The following is a 7,028-nucleotide window of genomic DNA, read 5'->3' on the forward strand; positions in this document are numbered from 1 at the left end:
AAAGCATTTCACCCGATAAACGGCCTCATACTTTAGGGGGCAACTGTTATAGAAATTTTTGTGCCTTACAACATTGAGCATGAAATGTCCATAATCCAAGGGATCCAAAGTCCCTAAAAGAGTTGTTCCTGCCCCTAAAGGAACAAGGTCAACCAATGACAGCTTCTCCCAGAAGTTCTCCACCAAAAACCACTCAGAAACAGTCAATTCAGGATCAATTCAGATGCTCTTCTAGCTGCCTGTGTTGCAATGCACCCCAGTACACTAGTTAGGTGCATTGCAATGCACCTAAATGCACTACCAGGGTGCGCTGAGCGAGAAATTCCAAATGGCAGTGTCATTCCGCGAGGTGTACAGACACTGGAAGCTTCCCGAATCTTCCTCAATGACACTTGCCTCAATGAATTCGACCAGTGATGAGTAAGAGGCTCTCAACCTCCAAGTGGAAGCAAGAACTGACAGAGAGAAGCCACAAGTCAAAACATAAGCTGACTCATCCTCTCTGCTTACATTTATATATGGACCCCTCATCCCAGAGATCCAGGGGCTGGAATTTTGTACTTTGCAGAGAATTGTTGTTGGTTTGAGATTGAAATTAGTACATTGGGTGATCTATGCTTTGTTGGAGGAGAGGAAGGGATTCCTTTGCTGGGAGGTAGATGCTGGATCGGGACTCACATGGTTGTATCTCCTCTTGTACTTTCTTATCATATCAATAAAACTATTTGAGTTTCTCCTATATGCTTGTATATCAATGATGCTTTGTTATATTTGCATATTTAGTTTATATCTGATCCTAAACTAGTTATGAATGTAAATCTATGTCTTTTGTGTAGTTTTCCTCTCTTGTGATCTTGCAGGAACTTGGTGAAGCTGGACCAGTGAAGGAGCAGGCAGCGGGAAGCGAACAAAGGAGAGAGCGATTGGATCGACAAACTAGCGGAAGACACCGGTTAGTTACATCCTTCTTCTCCATTTACATTTCATAAAGAAGAATACAAAAATAGTTTTCCTTGTTTGTTGCTAAGGCACTATCACACCTTAGAGTGGGATAGGGGCATTCCGAATGGATACTTTTCCCAACAACACACTGTCACCTTAGGAAGAATCCTAAAGAATATGGCCACTAAGGTTACCAACTGAGACAAATACACCTGGGGGAATAGTCTACGATCTGATATGCACGTAAGGGTAGAGTAGCAAGCTCAATCCCCTTGAAGGCTCCTTGACATAATCCAAGGTTTACCAACAAGTGACCCTAGGCTCCTCGATAATGGTTAATTCGAGGTTTACCGTTTTTAATACGTGAATATTTGGCATCGTTCCCAATGAGGAAGGATCGATTCCCACACTGGTTCAGACACGATCTCGTGCTTCTCCTTTAAGAGGAGCTTTCCCAGAGCATAAATGCAACAATTGGATTTCTTCCTACCACAAGATACAGCTACTTGTTTGTTTTTACTGTCTTGGAGAGTTAATTACTCTCCTACTCCAAGACACTAGCCTAAGCTAAGTTGGTGTATCAAAGCCCTAGAAATAAAATGTTACTAGGTGAATTTTACTTTAAGCGTTAATTTTAGTGGTTGTTGTTTAAGTCAAGAGGTGGCGGAGATGAAACTCGTGGTGTAAAGAGTCGACTCGAAATCACTAAAAAGATGCACCTAAGATGATTTAAACAATCTTTTCTCTTCGATGAACTTCTACACTAAGAAAGAGTTTGAGAATGCAAATACTTTGTAAAGACAAATCTTTCTCCATTAAACAAATTTAAAGAAGAGCTTTTTCCTTTCCAAAGCACTCAAAACGAGACAACTAGTTATTTCACAAAAATTTCCATTTTCTTTTCAAAGCACTCAATCACTACAAAAACAAACTTTTTCCAAAAGAGATTTTTTTTTTTTTGTAAATAAAACACTCAAAACTAATGAAAATGACTAACTTTGAGAGCTACAAACTATACAAAGCTACTTGAAGTCAAAGCCTACTAAAAGTCTTTTTGAGGATGTTTTACTTAGCTAAATGTGAGCTAAGGACTAATTTATGCAGAATCACAATTAGTCAAAAAACAACTAATCTTTCGTTTTTCTTTTTTAAAAATGAAAATTCCAACTTTCAAATACAAGTTTTTCGAAATTTTGAAATGAGAAAACACAAAGCGGATTCCTCAACAAGGGGAGATTTCATAAATGGTCAGACTCATAAGAAGACTGGTAGACACCAAGGTAATCTGAGGTCCCTACGGCTTCTAAGCTCAGAGCCACTACACAACCAAAAACGAAAAACAAACCCAACAAGAAAAATTCCTAGGAATTCCACCTAAAACCCTAACACTAATGAAATTAAACCAAGGAAAGTTTTTGATAGGGAACAAGCAGGTCTGGGCAATGGCTAAAACCTATAAACAAATTCTAAACTGATAAAAAAGAGAAAAATTTAAAATTTTTCAAATTTTTGACAGGGTACGCAGGCAACCTGTTTACACAGGTGCGTTCACGCTCTGTGTACAACGGAAAAGTGTGTACAGTTACGCACTGTGCTTAACTCAGAGGGTGCGTACCTCTCCCAAAACTATGAAAAATAAAAACTGACTCAAAATTAACTAAATTCACCCAATCCCACAATCATCAAGTCAAAAACAGAAACAGAAAATACAGTTTCTCAGGTCAAAGTATAAACAAGGAAAACAATCAAATCCCTAGTATGGTCGCCATTTTGTCACATGGAATGAGTCGATATTGCGGACAAGATAGACCTTCCTAGAATCTAAAGAAGATCTAATGACAAGCAAACCAACTAGACACTATCTTTCTCTAAATATGCTTCAATAAACAATAGCAAACAAGTGTTTTTAGGGCCTACCTTTGGTCCAACGCAAGCTTGTGGATGCCCTCGCTCCTTTGATCCAAATGAGCTCCTTTTCGCGAATATGCAAACACAAACAAGGCAAACAAATTAAATAGCACTTGAAAAACCAATTGCATAAAACATATTTAACATGAAAGTCAAGGAGTCCATGAAACAAATAACATAATATACTTGTTGAGAAAAATGAGTTTGATTGTATTAATTCAAAAGAAGAAGAACTTTACAACCTTTGCCTTGACACTGTACAAGCTCCTCCCAGGGTCCAACAAGAAGTCTCCTCTACTTTGACAAGTTTCACTCACTGCCCAATGAAGACAAAAAGGTATGCGATCTCTCCTCTTAAGCTCAACTAGGAAGTCTTAATTTCACAAGCATTTACCCTCAAAATGTTCAGCTTCTAACCTCCCTAGTCCTCACCCAAATGCTTGTATTTATAGTGCAATGGAGGGAAGCTACTAGGTCCTCCTTCAAAGCGATAAAGCCCTCCTTCAAAGGGATAGCTCCTTTAGTCAAGGGATTAGCTCCTCTTTTGGGATGCATGAACCACCTCAAAGTGAACAATCCACGTCAAAATTCCTTCTAGAAAACTCTAGAATTAACCCAAAGTGAGTTTTTTAAGATAAAACTTGCGCCTTTTGACTTTCACAGGGGTCCGCACCTACACCGTTAGGGACAGAGCAGGTAGGTACGCAGCTTTTGTACACAGAAGGTGCGGGACCGCAGGTGTGCGGAACCAGAGTTACATTGAGTTTTAATGTCTTTCTCCCATTTCCAAAGCTTGATTTGAAGAGCTGAGGTCTTAGACTTGCTTAGGAGGACAATGCAAGTGATGATAGACCCATACTGGCTGTAAATAATCATAGTGACGATATTTTTGTGTAACAAGATCATTGTTGTTTTTACAGTTACGTGCTTTGTTGTATTTCCTTTACATTGTTTCAGGTTGATCACACATTAGGAGAAGGAAGCGGAAGCTGGAGCAGTGCAACAGAACTCCATCGACCACCGGTTGAGGTAGGCCTCCAACTATCACTATTTAAGAAAGACATTGTTGATCTGTCCTTGTTTGTGACTAGACCCACTCTAGGGCTAGAGGGGTTGCCTCCGTCTGCAAATGGAACACTTTCCTACATCACAGTGGGAATCTGATTAACCCATTCATGTGTGTCACTAATTAGATGACAAGGCATTTGGCTACCTTAAGAGAGTCATAGTTACTCCCGCCATTTACCCGTGCTTGGTTGAATTTATTCACTTTGATATTCAGAGCACTGGGTAGAAATCACATTGTGTCAGCATCCGCAAGGACCATTGCAATGTTTTTTTTTAATTAAACAGTTAGATTCCCCTTGTCCATACCAGTTCTAAGTTGACTATTCGACGCCTAGGGAAAAGCCCCTGGCAGGGGGCATTCTACGCCCATAGCCCAATCGGCAAGCGACTGCCTGCCCTTGCCACGGGAGCAGCTCGGGTAGACTATCGATAGCCCACAAGTTGAGAGCATAGACCCCTAGGCCTAACACTTAGAGCCAATCCTTTTCCCGAAGTTACGGATCCGTTTTGCTGACTTCCCTTACCTACATTGTTCTATTGACCAGAGGCTATTCACCTTGGAGACCTGATGCGGTTATGAGTATGGCCGGGCATGAATGGTACTCGGTCCTCCAGATTTTCAAGGGCCACTAAGGGCACACAAGACACCGCAAGACGTGCGGTGATCTTCCAGCTGCTGGACCCTATCTTCAGGTGAACCGATTCCAGGGTGGGAAAGTTGTTAAAAAGAAAAGATAACTCTTCCCGGGGCCCCAAAGACGTCCCCATATTTCCTAATGTTTCCACCTACCGCCATGTCCCGGTTCGGGAATATTAACTTGATTCCGTTTAATTGCTCATGTAGAGTGCACCCTTGATACAAGGCTTCCCCATCTCTTAGGATCAACTAACCCATGTCCAAGTGTTGTTCACATGGAACCTTTCCCCACTTCAGTCTTCAAAGTTCTCATTTGAATATTTTCTCCTACCACCAAGATCTGCACCGAGGGTCGATCCACCCAAGCTCACGCCCGAGGTTTCTCAATGACACCCACATCCTCCTACTCATCGGATCTAGGCAATTGCTCCGATGGTCGAGTATAGGTTGTGCACTTCAGCAAGAATAGGTTGAGGGCGTTACGCCCCTGATGCCTCTAATCATTTGCTTTACCTGATAAAACTTGCGCATGAGCTCAAGCTATCCTGAGGGAAACTTCGGAGGAAACCAGCTACTAGATGTTTTTATTAGTCTTTCGCCCCTATACCCAAGTCATTTGAATGATTTGCACGTCAGTATCCCTACAAGCCTCCACCAAAGTTTCCTTTGGCTTCACCTTGCTCAGGCATAGTTCACCATCTTTCAAGTCCCAATAGGTGTGCTCGCACTCAAACCCTTCACATAAGGTCAAGGTCAGTCGACAATGCACCCCCCAAGAGAGGGGATCTTGCCCGTCAGCTTCGTTGCACCTCATAAGTTTTCAAACCCACTGACTCACACACATGTTAGACTCCTTGATCCGTGTTTCAAGACGGGTCGAATGGAAAGCCCACCAACCAACACCACGAGCGCACAGGTACACACGGCCCGCCACAAGGGAGCATGTTTCGTTCCTAGACCACCAAATGGAAAACTAACAGGCAGTAATCCACCTGCACTTATGACGATTCAGCAGCCCATGTTGGTTTGCACCTCAAGTCGAGTGGTGGACCAACCTGTGCCATTCCACATCCAACCGAGACGCATCGACAACCTCCATCCACTTCCCCCCCAGCAATTTCAAGCACTCTTTAACTCTCTTTTCAAATTCCTTTTCATCTTTCCCTCGTGGTACTTATTCGCTATTAGTCTCTCGCCTGTATTTAGCCTTGGATAGATTTTACCACCCAATTAGGGTTGCATTCCCAAACAACCCGACTCACCTACAATGCCTCATGATGCGGCAAGGTCGTGGCCTGACGAGGCTGTCACCCTCTCAGGCACCCCCTTCTAAGGGACTTGGCCCAAGTTTGCCATTGAGGATGCTTCTACAGAATACAATTCAGGTGACGCTACCGCCCGATTTTCATGCTGGGCTCTTCCCAGTTCGCTCGCTGCTACTAGGGGAATCCTTGTAAGTTTCTTTTCCTTTGCTTAATTATATGCTTAAACTTAGCAGGTGTTCTCACCTGAGCTGAGGTCACAAAGTTGGAGCTAAATCCACCCTACCCGATGGGAGGACAAGAGAGAGAAAAGCAAGTTCGAGCGATGCCACACAAAGCCCACATCAGCTAATGCCAACTGCCCATCCAAGGGGACAAGATCACCACTCACCGATGCACGCCACAAAACATCGCTTGAGGTATTTCAGCCAACCGCACTGCATTGGGCACGGATGACCAGCTCCGCTGCTCCCTAACATATTGCAGGGAGCGCGTTTGAATGGGATGTGACGCCCAGACAGATGTGCCCTCAAATGAGGCCTCAGGTGCAAATTGTGTTCAAAAACTGGATGATTCACGAGATTCTATAATTCACATTAAGTATTGCATTTCACTACGTTCTTCATCATAACAAGAGCTGAGATATCCATTGCCAAGAGTCGTTTCCACATGTTATCACTCCAGGAAACTCTCCAAGGTTGTAAATCAGAGATGCCTGGTAAATATAAATTTTAATATTGTTCTCTGAAATATTGGAATGAAAGATGGTTTGGATCAAGTCGGATAACCATTTCAGCTCTATTCACACTCAAGGCATGCATGAACACCCCCAATAACACAAGGCTTTAGATTGCTAATGCTCAATAGTTTGTAGATTTAATGGATAGATGGAGAACACTGACTATGCTAGCAGGTTGCATACATGGACCTATATGAATGGCTAGCTACAGGCAGCAAATGAACTTACTGACTATACCGGCAGATGCGTATATAATTACACATATAAATGGATAGCCATAGGCAACAAAGAAGCTTGCAAATCTAATATATCAAAGCAAAGATAAGATGACAGTTATCTGGCCTCGAACACATAGAAAACCTGAACAAACTGTTCAGGTGCAAGCATAGAACAAAAGAGAAATGGACATTAAACATGTAACAAAAAAAGAAGCTTGTATTACTAAAGACTACAGATGAGAAGCTTGAGAAAA

The 7,028-nt window shown here is 42.4% G+C and overlaps 1 non-coding gene and 1 pseudogene across 1 annotated transcript; both read right to left on the bottom strand.

Moving 5' to 3' along the window:
* Positions 1 to 3,945: 3,945 nt before the first annotated feature.
* LOC149152415 (25S ribosomal RNA) lies at positions 3,946 to 6,077 on the bottom strand (annotated as a pseudogene).
* A 247-nt stretch (positions 6,078 to 6,324) lies between these two features.
* On the bottom strand, positions 6,325 to 6,478 carry LOC149152416 (5.8S ribosomal RNA). The gene has a single exon (XR_016263823.1). It is a non-coding gene; the product is annotated as a 5.8S ribosomal RNA (ribosomal RNA).
* Between the last annotated feature and the right edge of the window lie 550 nt (positions 6,479 to 7,028).

The sequence above is a fragment of the Pinus tabuliformis genome, chromosome 9 (assembly GCF_031772625.1).
Source record: "Pinus tabuliformis cultivar Carrire ecotype Pingquan chromosome 9, CPIR1, whole genome shotgun sequence".
Lineage (NCBI taxonomy): Eukaryota > Viridiplantae > Streptophyta > Pinopsida > Pinales > Pinaceae > Pinus > Pinus tabuliformis.